General features: G+C 37.1%; 1 pseudogene; it reads left to right on the top strand.

Annotated features, from left to right (window-relative positions):
* Nucleotides 1-320: 320 nt before the first annotated feature.
* The window catches only part of LOC137622600 (neural cell adhesion molecule 2-like), a 15876-nt pseudogene continuing 4455 nt past the window's right edge, over nt 321-11741 (top strand).

Here is an 11741-nt window from a genome sequence, read left to right as displayed (position 1 = left end):
GCATTCTATTTTTCCATGTGAAAATTAAAAAAATACAAATATGTAATTCCCGTGAGAATCAGCTTTCATGTTATTTGCATCCGTTATTTGGCTGAAAACAAATATATTTTTGCTCTTCATTCCGATATTTCCAAAATTGTATCTCACAGAATAGAGGCCAGAGGTTCCAGAGTAATGTTGTGGTGTTAGGGATAGTTTAAAGGTCGCTCATGAATGGCAGAGGCAAGGGACAGTGACACTGCCCCAGTAAGCGGGACAATGCATATAATCAGAGCTCGAGCCCCCTCTCAATCCAAGCTAGGACCAGGAAGAGCCAGACAATGGCTGCTGATGCCTCAAAGGGTAGAGCTATAGGCTCCCCCAAACCCCCCATCCTTAGCCCACACGGATGGTGAGGTTGCAGAGACTTCAAGAAACTATATAGCTTGAGTAGTACTCGAACCCCTGTCCACAGAGCGCCAGACAGGGACGCTTCCAATAAGCCACTATAAGATACTATATATGTTAATTATTGATGGACAGCAAATATAACGTTAGACGAAAGTTAACCATCGGATGAAAGCAGGATAGAGCAGCTGGAAAAACTGGAAAATACCCTCCGGAAAATATCCTCTGGAGTTTTTTGTGACAGGAGTCCTTTCAAGACTAAAAGGAAAATTTCTCACAGCGAGGGTAAGACCAGCTACTACGCTCTATTGTACAGAAACAATGAGTATGACAAAGATGGAAGAAAAGAAAAAAGGACATAACAGAGATGAGAATAATGGAATGGATGTCTCGACACTAAGAGTAAAGAAAGAATTTGAAGGGAAGATGACATAAATTGGACACATACTAAAGGAAGGTGCGCCATATTGGAAGGTATGTCACGAAGAAGAAGAAGAAGAAGAAGAAGAAGAAGAAGAAGAAGAAGAAACCGGTGGAGAGTATATAGAGGACTAATCTATGAAGCAAATTCATACCACGGAAGTAGATGGAAGTGGCAATAGCATATAAAAATGGGACTGGGCTGAGAAGATATATATATATATATATATATATATATATATATATATATATATATATATATATATATATATATATATATATATATATATATATATATATATAGAACGTCTTTCTATGCCAAAACACCGACAAACTTTCTTAGTTCGCCAATCCATCGTCTTTTCTTCCTTCCCCACAGCTTCTTTTGCAATCTAGAGGAAACCATTATGTTATTCTTAAGGGAAGGACATGTCTAAGGCCTGTGTTCCGCATTGGGCTAGTAACGACTGATATATATGCGTGTGTGTGTATATGTATGTGTATTTCCTATACATCTAATTTCAGATCGCCCTCACGTACGAGTCAACCTTGGCTGGCCAAAACGTTTAGAACTGCTGACAGAAGGCAGCGACCTCTTCCTCGAGTGTATCGTAGACGCCAACCCTCCACCTTACAAAATCGAATTCTTCCAAAATGTGAGATTTCAGGATGTTCTATCCAAATTCCCTTTCTCTTTTCATTCACAATTCATTTATTGTTCGTTAAGTTAATTGTCATCTGATCTTTAAGAAATTCTCCCCCTCTTCTTGAGAAGTTCTTTGTACTCTAACATCTCTTGAAAAAAGTTTTTTTTTTTCTTCTAAAATCTGGAGTTCTTAGAAATTCCAGCTCGAAAATTTCATCATAAAAGTATTCTGTTTTTAGAATTTATTTTTAAGAGATTTTTTCCCTTAAGTAATCTAATTTATGTATACTTGTATAAGATTTAATATTTTCATTGGTTAAATAGGATTTAGGTTTAAGCATTTCAATAAATACTTTTTCTTGTAATAGTTTTGTAGGAAAAGTTTCAGATGCAACACACACTGTCAGATACTATAGTCTTTTAGTGATTTCGCCTGGGGCTCTTATCCCGAGGTCGTTAAGAGAATCCAGACTTTAATGTATTGAAATATATGGCTTATTTGAAATATGAAAAACACGTTTAAATGTGCAAATTATATATATATATATATATATATATATATATATATATATATATATATATATATATATATATATATATATATAAAGTCGCAAATCTTATTCTTTGGCTCCTATACACGCTCTCTCTCTCTCTCTCTCTCTCTCTCTCTCTCTCTCTCTCTCTCTCTCTCTCTCTCTCTCTCTCTCAAAACCCACTCCATGTAAGCAAACAACATGCATCCATAAAACCAGCGAATGTCACCTCTAAACGTCTCCCACCTTTGTATCACCCCCCCCCCCCCCCCCCGACAGGGCGTTGCGCTGAATCCCAACAGCAGTGGGATCACAATCCTGAAGGAAGCGACCCTGGCCATCCACCATGTCACTAGAGACCATTCGGGAGACTACCACTGCAAGGCCTCTAACGTCCAGGGAGATTCCAGCAGCAAGAATATCTCCGTTCACGTTAGATGCGAGTTTATGCTGGTTAAGTGGATGTTAAAGATTGCTTTAATTATAAGGCCGTAATTGGGTAGTGGTTAAAAATACTGCAATTGAAATGGACAATTTAGGCTAGTGTTTGATATTGACACATTTTAGTCATTTGTGAATATATTAAATGCTCTCTTAACAATGGGGATAACGTAACGTGGTGAAAGGGATCAGCAAAACTGTATCAGTCAGGGCAACACTTACTACGTTGGTTTGCTGTGAGCGATCAGACGAAAATCACCCAGCATTATCATTCCACAGTGGTGATGAAAACGGCTAAATCCCAGACATGAAGAAGGACATGTCTGAAGCCTTCGTCCTTTAGTTAACTAGAAACGGTATCAATTGGCCAAACCCAAGACATGAATAAGAACATGTCTGAGACCTTTGTCCTACTGTAAATAGAAACGGTTACAAATGCCCAAACTCCAGACATGAATAAGGAAATGTCTGAGGCCTTTCTCCTATAGTGAACTACAAACGGTTGCAAATGGCCAAACCCAAGACATGAATAATGACATGTGTGAGAACTTTGTCCTATGACGAATTACAAACGGTTGCAAATGGCCAAACCCCAGACATGAATAAGGACATGTCTGAGACCTTTCTCCTATGGTGAACTAGAAGCGTTTGCAAATGGCCAAACCCCAGACATAAGGACATGTCTGAGGCCTTTGTCCTATAGTAAACTCCAAACGGTTGCAACTGGTCAAAGTCCAGACAGGAATAAGGACATGTCTGAGGCCTTTGTCTTATAGAGAACTAGAAACAGTTGCAAATGAATAAACCCCAGACATGAATAAGGACATGTCTTAAGCCTTTGTCCTGTAGTGAACTACAAACGGTTACAAATGGCCAAACCCCAGACATGAATAAGGACATATCTGAGATCTTTGTCCTATGGTGAACTAGAAACGGTTGCAAATGGCAAAACACCAGACATGAATAAGGACATGTCTGATGCCTTTGCCCTATAGTGAACTAGAAGCGGTTGTAAATGATCAAACCCCAAATATGAAAAAGGACATGTCTGACTCTTCATCCAATAGTAAACTACAAACGGTTGCAAATGGTCAACTCCAGACATGAATAAGGACATGTCTGAATCCTTTGTCCTATAGTGAACTAGAAACTGTTGCAAATGGCCGAACCCCAGACATGAATAAGGACTTGTCTGAGTCCTTTGTCCTATAGTAAACTAGAAACGGTTGCAAATGGACAAACCCCAGACATAAATAGGGACATGTCTTAAGTCCTTATTCTATGATGAACAAGAAGTTTTTGCAAATTGCCAAACCCCAGAATGACTAAGAACATGTCTGAGACCTTTATCTTATAGAGAACTACATACGATTGCAAATGGCCAAACCCCAGACATGAATAAGGACATGTCTGAGGCCTTTGTCCTATAGTGAACTAGAAACGGTTGCAAATAACCAAAGCATAGACATGAATAAGGACATGTCTGAGGCCTTTGTCCTATAGTGATATAGAAACGGTTGCAAATGGCCAAACCCCAGACATAAATAAGGACAAGTCTAAGGTCTTTGTCCAATAGCGAACTATAAATGGTTGCAAATGGTCAAACCCCAGACATGAATAAGGACATGTCTTAAGCCTTTGTTTTATGGTGAACTAGAAACTATTGCAAATGGCCAAACACCATATATGAATAAGGACATGTCTGTGCCCTTTGTCATTTAGTGAACTAGAATCGGTTGCAAATGGTCAAACCCCACACATGAATAAGGACATGTTTGAGACCTTTGTCCTATAGTGAACTACAAACGGTTACAAATGGCAAAACACCGCACATAAATAAGGACATGTCTGAGACCTTTGTCATTTAGTGAACTAGAATCGGTTGCAAATGGTCAAACCACATACATGAATAAGGACATGTTTGAGACCTTTGTCCTATAGTGAACTACAAACGGTTGCAAATGGCCAAACACCACACATGAATAAGGACATGTCTGAGACCTTTGTCCTATAGTGAACTACAAACGGTTGAAAATGACCAAACACCACACATGAATAAGGACATATCTGAGACCTTTGTCCTATAGTGAACTACAAACGGTTGCAAATGGCCAAACCCCACACATGAATAAGGACATGTCTGAGACCTTTGTCCTATAGTGAACTACAAACGGTTGCAAATGGCCAAACCCCACACATGAATAAGGACATGTCTGACACTTTTGTCCTATAGTGAACTACAAACGGTTGCAAATGGCCAAACCCCACACATGAATAAGGACATGTCTGAGACCTTTGTCCTACAGTGAACTACAAACGGTTGCAAATGGCCAAACACCACACATGAATAAGGACAAATCTGAGACCTTTGTCCTATAGTGAACTACAAACGGTTGTAAATGGCCAAACTCCACACATGAATAAGGACATGTCTGAGACCCTTGTCTTATAGTGAATTAGAATCGGTTGTCCTATAGTGAATCAGAATCGGTTGCAAACCCCAGACATGAATAAGGACACGTGTACGGCCTTTGTCCCATAGTGAACTAGAAACGGTTGCAAATGGTCAAACCCCACACATGAATAAGGACATGTCTGAGGCCTTTGTCCTATAGTGAACTAAACACGGTTGCAAATGGCCAAACCTTGCACATGAATAAGGACATGTCTGAGACCTTTGTCCTATACTGAACTAGAAACGGTTGTATTTGTTGTTGTTGTTGTTGTTGTTGTTTTAAGTACACTAATGTTGTATCTAAATATTGTCTATGAAGGATATTGAATGCTTTCTCAAAAATATGAAATTGAAAATTAATCGTCAAGATATATAGTAAAATTATTATTTGTCAACTGTGAAGATTATTGTTGCATCTTTGCATTTATTCATAAGCGTCATCAATATCCTTTTTTCGCAGTATTTGACATCGCAATAAAACTCTTGCATCGCTTAACTGCGCATTGAAGATATCATTCGAAATAATTCCTATAAATATTTATGCTGTTCAACTGTTGCATCCATTATCTGGTTTTCAATTTATCAAAGTATTAATAGATTTATTGTAAATCGTAGATCAGTCCTAGACTGAGATAGTGAGCTCTTTCTGAGAATGGGGACAGTCAAGTGTATGTTATTGATTATAATCAGTTCTAGCCTGGCTGATTACGGCCCAATTTCCATAACTCCCATGTTATATAAAGTTTTAAACGTCTGTGGGCAAAACGTCTAAAAGGGTACGCTGATGGTGATAATCCATTCCCTAGTGTGCAATTTGGTTTTTGTAAAGGCCTTGGAGCATGTGATGCCCTTCTTGCTACCTCCAATGCTGTACAAAATCTCTTCATTATGGTCAGGAACATCGTATAATTAGCCTTGATTTTAGCGTTGCCTTTGACCGTGTTAATCATGAGGCCTTTGTTTTCAAACTTAAGCAATAGATCTCAGAGTTGTTGATGGACGCCATAGTGAGTATAGGAATGTGATATCTGGTGTTCCTCAGGGTAGTGTTCTTGGCCCATTACTTTTCATACTATATAGACATGACATGTGGTTTGGCCTAGAAAACAAGCTCGTTGCATATGCAAATGATGCTACTCTTTTTGATAGAGATCTAGCTAAAATTAGTGCAAAATGCAAATTATGGGGCATGAAATCGAACCCTAACAAAAGTCAAACTAGGATTGTAGGTAGGTCGAGGACATCTGCTCGTCAGCATCCATTTTTTACATTGATAATGTTTCTTCAAGTATCTACAACTCATTTCAAACTTTAGGTGGGACTCTTAATTGCATATTTACTTTAGAGAAGCACATTCGGTCTGTTTCTTCTTCAAGTGCACAAAGAAATTGTCTTATTGAGGAAGTCTTTGATGAAGATTTTTGGGTGATCTATCTATTCTGAAGAACTAAGTTTTGCATTTTTTTAAGTATTGTTCTCCTGTCTGGATTCTGGTTGCTGAGTTTCATCTTAATTTGTAGGACAAAAACTGGCCGTCTATTAATTTTTTTATTCCTGATCATATTGAATAAGATTTGTTATAATTCTGATAATCTTTTGCATTCAGATCTTCCCAGACTGTAGCATCATGTACGCAGTAATAGATATGCAGTTAATTCTAACAGTCAGGCAGTTGAATCAGTGGCACTTCAGAAGATCAAACTCGGAGCAAATGTTTTTTTTTTTTTGTTGAACAAGCTGACATAAGTATCTTTTTTTATTGTTTATATACAACAGATCTATCTTAACGTTTTTATTGCTCTTCCAACCAGAGTTGTAGCTTACCTAGTAGTAGTAGTAGTAGTAGTAGTAGTAGTAGTAGTAGTAGTAGTAGTAGTAGTAGTAGTAGTAATAATAATAAAGATATTTTACATTCTTTGCTTATTACTCCTCATATAGTTTATTTATTTCCTCATTTCCTTTCCTCACTGTGCTATTTTCCCTGTTGGAGCCCTTGGGTTTATGGCATCCTGATTTTCCAACGATGATTGAATCTTAGCTTATAATAATAATAATAATAATAATAATAATAATAATAATAATAATAATAATAATAATAATAATGTTCGATCGAGATTACGTTCATTATGGATTTGTCTTATGTATAAATTCTAATTATTATTCATAAAAAGTAGACGATGAGTGGAGAAGTACTGAATTAAAAGCTCAAGATAGAGACGACTGGCGAGATCTAACCGAGGCCCTTTGCGTCAATAGGCGTAGGAGGTGATGATGATGATAAATTATAAATTATTCACTTACCTTGATGACAACTACATTAAGAAAGTATGAACATTAAGCTTCTAATTTTATAAAGTTTTAACGTAATTGGAGAATTCTTTATAAAGAAAACGGTTTCCATTTCCGATTTAATAATTTTTTCAAGAAAAATTAATTTTAAATATTGCTTAGAATTTTTTTTTTTTTCGAATTTGAATATTTGATAATTACTTGTGTCAACGATTATTGTCTATATTACAGATTATCTATTTTAAGGTAGATTTAAGTTGAAAATTGAAGACGAATTTTGTAGAAATTCTAGGTAGCTAAATACAGTAGTTGTACTTACTTTCATCAGTGGGATATTATTATTATTATTATTATTATTACGATGTGGTAACGTCCCTGACTGGTGAACGCCAGACTGATGTTCTAGTCCTGCTTAAACTCATTAGTTTTTTGGGGTCGCTATAACCCAAGGACTATATATACCAGGTCAGCCAGCGCGCTTCCCTGTCTCACACACGTGGGTAAACAAAACAAAGGACCGTTGCCTTAGTTAGCTACCTATAGAGGTAACGTAAACAATAGGAGACGCTGTGTCCATTATCATTTTATTCATTCATTCATTCCGTCACTAATAATGCCAAGTAACTGCGCAGTATTTGGCTGTTATAATAGACATGATAAAACTAAAAGCTCAAACATAAAATACCATCGCTTTCCAAAAGAAAAACCACACATAGACCAGTGGATACATGCATGTTGCCGTGCAGACAGAATTAACGTTGTGGATGCTACTGTTTGCTCGATTCATTTTAAACCAGGCGATTACAAAGATGACATAAAGTCTAGGTTACTAGGTATTGAAAGTCCTAGAAATTGACTACCTACTTACACAAACACTAAATCAAAGATTGCCTTGAACATTTCTTTGGGTGTATAAGGCAAATGGATGGGCACTATGATCATCCTCATGCTGTGAACTTTAAATTTCGGCTAAAAAAAAATGTTACTAGGAAAGGAAATTAAAGTATTAAGTGAAAAGTGTAATATCACCACTGTTGAAAAATCTCATGAATCAGCCAAAGACAATGAATATATCACGAAAAAAAGGGACAGCGTTAGAAATATGCCTAACAACGCAGATACTCAGAAATTTAGATTTTGATTTAGAGAAAGATGCTTTAGACGAGGAAGAAGACCTTTTGAGAGCAAATCAAGAAATAAAGAAAGATATTGGGGAGTAATTGAGGAAGAAGCTCTTAAATACATTGGTGGATATATTGTAAAGAAACTTTGTGTAAAATATCCTGAGTTAGGAAATAAGACTGAAGAAGTGCTAAGTAATGATACTTGGATAGCATGTGTTAATCGGGGGGAATTACATACACCTTCTAGTCAGTTTTTTTCAGTTGTTAATAATGCGGGAGATTTTTAATGCTGTACACGGGGAAGCTCTCATGGAAGTTCCTGACGATGTTATTGCTTTTTTTTGTTAAGATGTCGGTATATTTTCGAATGCGATATGTTAATAATTTGATAAAGTATAGAAAACGTCAAGGACAACCATGCAGGGAGGCCCTAAGAAAAAAAAAAAAAAATGAAAGTTGTAACTTAATAAAATATTTTCCAAAGGTAAAATGTTGTTTTATTTACATTGACTGTGTGATAGATCTACGTTCTTAATGGGTCTCGCCAACACTAAGCCACTTCAGATGACGTAGGTGCGCAGAAGAGGCTTAAAATCGGTACGCTGTCTGGCTGACCTGGTATATCTGGACCGTGCTATAACCTTACCATCCTTGTGAGCTGAGGATGGGGGGTTTGGGGGAGACTGTAGGTCTATCTGCTGAATCATCAGCAGCCATTGCATGGCCCTCCTTGGTCCCAGCTTGGGTGAAGAGAGGCTTGGTCGCTGATCATATGTATTGGTCAGCCTCTAAGGCATTGTCCTGCTTGATTGGGCAGTGTCACTGTCACTTGCCTCTGCCATTCATGAGCGACCTTTAAACCTTTAAACGTTGCCAATTCATTTAGAACAGTCATTTAAAACTGTATATCCTACACTAGTTTTCCCATTTCTAGTAATTTTTTTCTTTACATTTTTCCTTTTTCCCTTTATCTCTTTTCACATGTTTTCCTTTCCATCTCCATCTATTCTTTTCATTTCCTCTTTGACAATCTTTCTGATTGACATTTTCTACTCTTTCCCATTTTTCTCCATTTTTTCTTTCTCCCTTTTTCCACTGTTTTCCTTTGTTTTATTCTACAATTTTCTTATTTCTTTTCATTCTTTCCAATTTCTACCCTATTCTCCTTTATTTCTCTCTAGCATTTTTCGTTCCTTTTCCCCATTTCTGTTGCCCATTTCCCGTTTTTTAGGACTAATGTTTTTCCGCCTTTGAAAAAAAAAGCCTTTGTGCACCTCGACATTTCTTCAACGCTAAAACCTCGTCTCCTAATTATTTGTTGTTGTTGTTGTTGTTGTTCTACTTTTTCATTTAGCTTTTCATTTTATTTTTTATTTTTCTTCTTCTTTTCCTTTTCTTTTCTTCTTCTTCTTCTAAAATGAAAAAAACTAGGTTGTTTAGTAAGTACTTGTTAAGTGTTTTCCAGGTATTCATTAAACCTTACTCCTTTCCTCTTCAGTAGGAGGTTTAACGTTTAAAGGACTCTCATGGATGGCAGAGGCGAGGGACAGTGACACTGCCCTATCAAGCAGGACAATGCCCTAAAGACTGACCATATATACATATGATCAGCGACCAAGCCCTTCCCTCTATCCACCCAGGCTAGGAACAGAGAGGGGCAGGTAATGGCTACTGATGACTCAGCAGATAGACCTATAGGCTCCTCCAAACTCCCCTTCCCTAGCTCACAAGGATGGTGAAGTTGCAGCGACCAAAGGAACTAATGAGTTTGAACGGGACTCAAACCCCAGTCTGGAGTTCACCAATCAGGGACGTGCTGATGTCTTCTCCAGACCCCCCCCCCCAATCCTTAGCTCACAAGGATGGTGAGGTTGCAGCGACCAGAGGAACTAACAAGTTTGAGCAGGACTCGAACCCCAGTCTGGCGTTCACCAGTCAGGAACTTTACCACATCGACCACCACAACCCTTTTAACTTTAAGGATTCACCTGTAGATATTCGTCAGAAGAAACGTAAAGGAGCATTGATCAGGTGTCCCAAAGTCCTTCATATCTTTCACTGGGGAATTTCCCCAGTGTCCAGATTAGGATTAATATATATGAATCTTGGTCTTCCATAGAGACATGATGCGTATTTTTCCGGGGGGGGGGGTGGAGGTATGGTGAAGTAACTTCAGTAAAATACAGGCAACAGTAATTTGTAACCTATTTCGTTATTATCCTTTACAGGGTGGTGACCGTAATGTCACTCCTTTACGTCATTATGTCCGTTTATAAAATGGTAAATGCCTGGCAAAATTTATTCCAGGCTTTTTAAGGTATTTTTACTGCAAATTTTTAACGGTGGAAGCTGAGTACCCAGGAAGCCTTCTGGCACAAAGCCAGCTTAACTTGAAGCTAAAAAAACAGAAACGGCTTATTGGCAAAAGAGCTTTCTTGAAAGATTTGAAATCCTAATTTGTTATATAAAATGAATAAACGTCAAAGGCAATATATTCCTTTTTTTTCTTTTTATTTCCTTTGGTCAGTCATTGAAGTAAAAATTTCATTTATAAAAATTGTATTATTTTTAAAAGCAGAATAACGAAGTGACCTATATTTGAGAAGCTATAGAGGTCAACAATATTCTTAAATTCAAAGAAATATATAATTTCGACTTCTTGCATGACATTTTGGCTGAAATACTAATTTATAATGATTTTTTTAGCAAAAATATTTTCGATAAACACGGCTATGAAAATTAATAAAAATAATCACGAATGATGATAGTGCGTGTGTATATATATATATATATATATATATATATATATATATATATATATATATATATATATATATATATATATATATATATATATATATATATATATAATATATATATATATATATATATATATATATATATATATATATATATATATATATATATATTAGTAGTGTCTATAACCTCACCACCCGTGTGAGCTAAAGATGTGGGCTTTAGGGGGGCCTATAGGTCTACCTGCTGAATCATCTACAGCCATTGCCTTGCCCTGCCTGGTCCTAGCTAGGGTGGAGGGGGGACTTGAACGCTGATCATATCTATATATGGCCACTATCTAGGGCGTTGTCAGTCTCAACAACTTACATTTTTCTGCTTTGCTGAATCTCACTCTGTCACATTTGACATCCATTCATCAAACAAGTTGTTGATATCCAATAACTTCTCAGGAGACTTAAGAGTAAATAAACTTGATTAATCTTTAAAATTTATTCTTTATATTTATGTATTTTATCCCCTCTCACAGACGTCCCCATCTGTGCCCTGAACGAGAGCACCATTGGAGCTCAAATTGGCCAGACGGTCTCGCTCACCTGTTTGGTGCACGCGTACCCAACAGATGTCAAATTCACCTGGATGTTCGTGAGTGACGCAAGAGATGAGGAACAGGGAGGAGGAGGTGGAGG

The sequence above is a fragment of the Palaemon carinicauda genome, chromosome 29 (assembly GCF_036898095.1).
Source record: "Palaemon carinicauda isolate YSFRI2023 chromosome 29, ASM3689809v2, whole genome shotgun sequence".
Lineage (NCBI taxonomy): Eukaryota > Metazoa > Arthropoda > Malacostraca > Decapoda > Palaemonidae > Palaemon > Palaemon carinicauda.
Note: the sequence above shows the minus strand (reverse complement) of the source record. Positions and strands in the feature narration are given on the sequence as shown.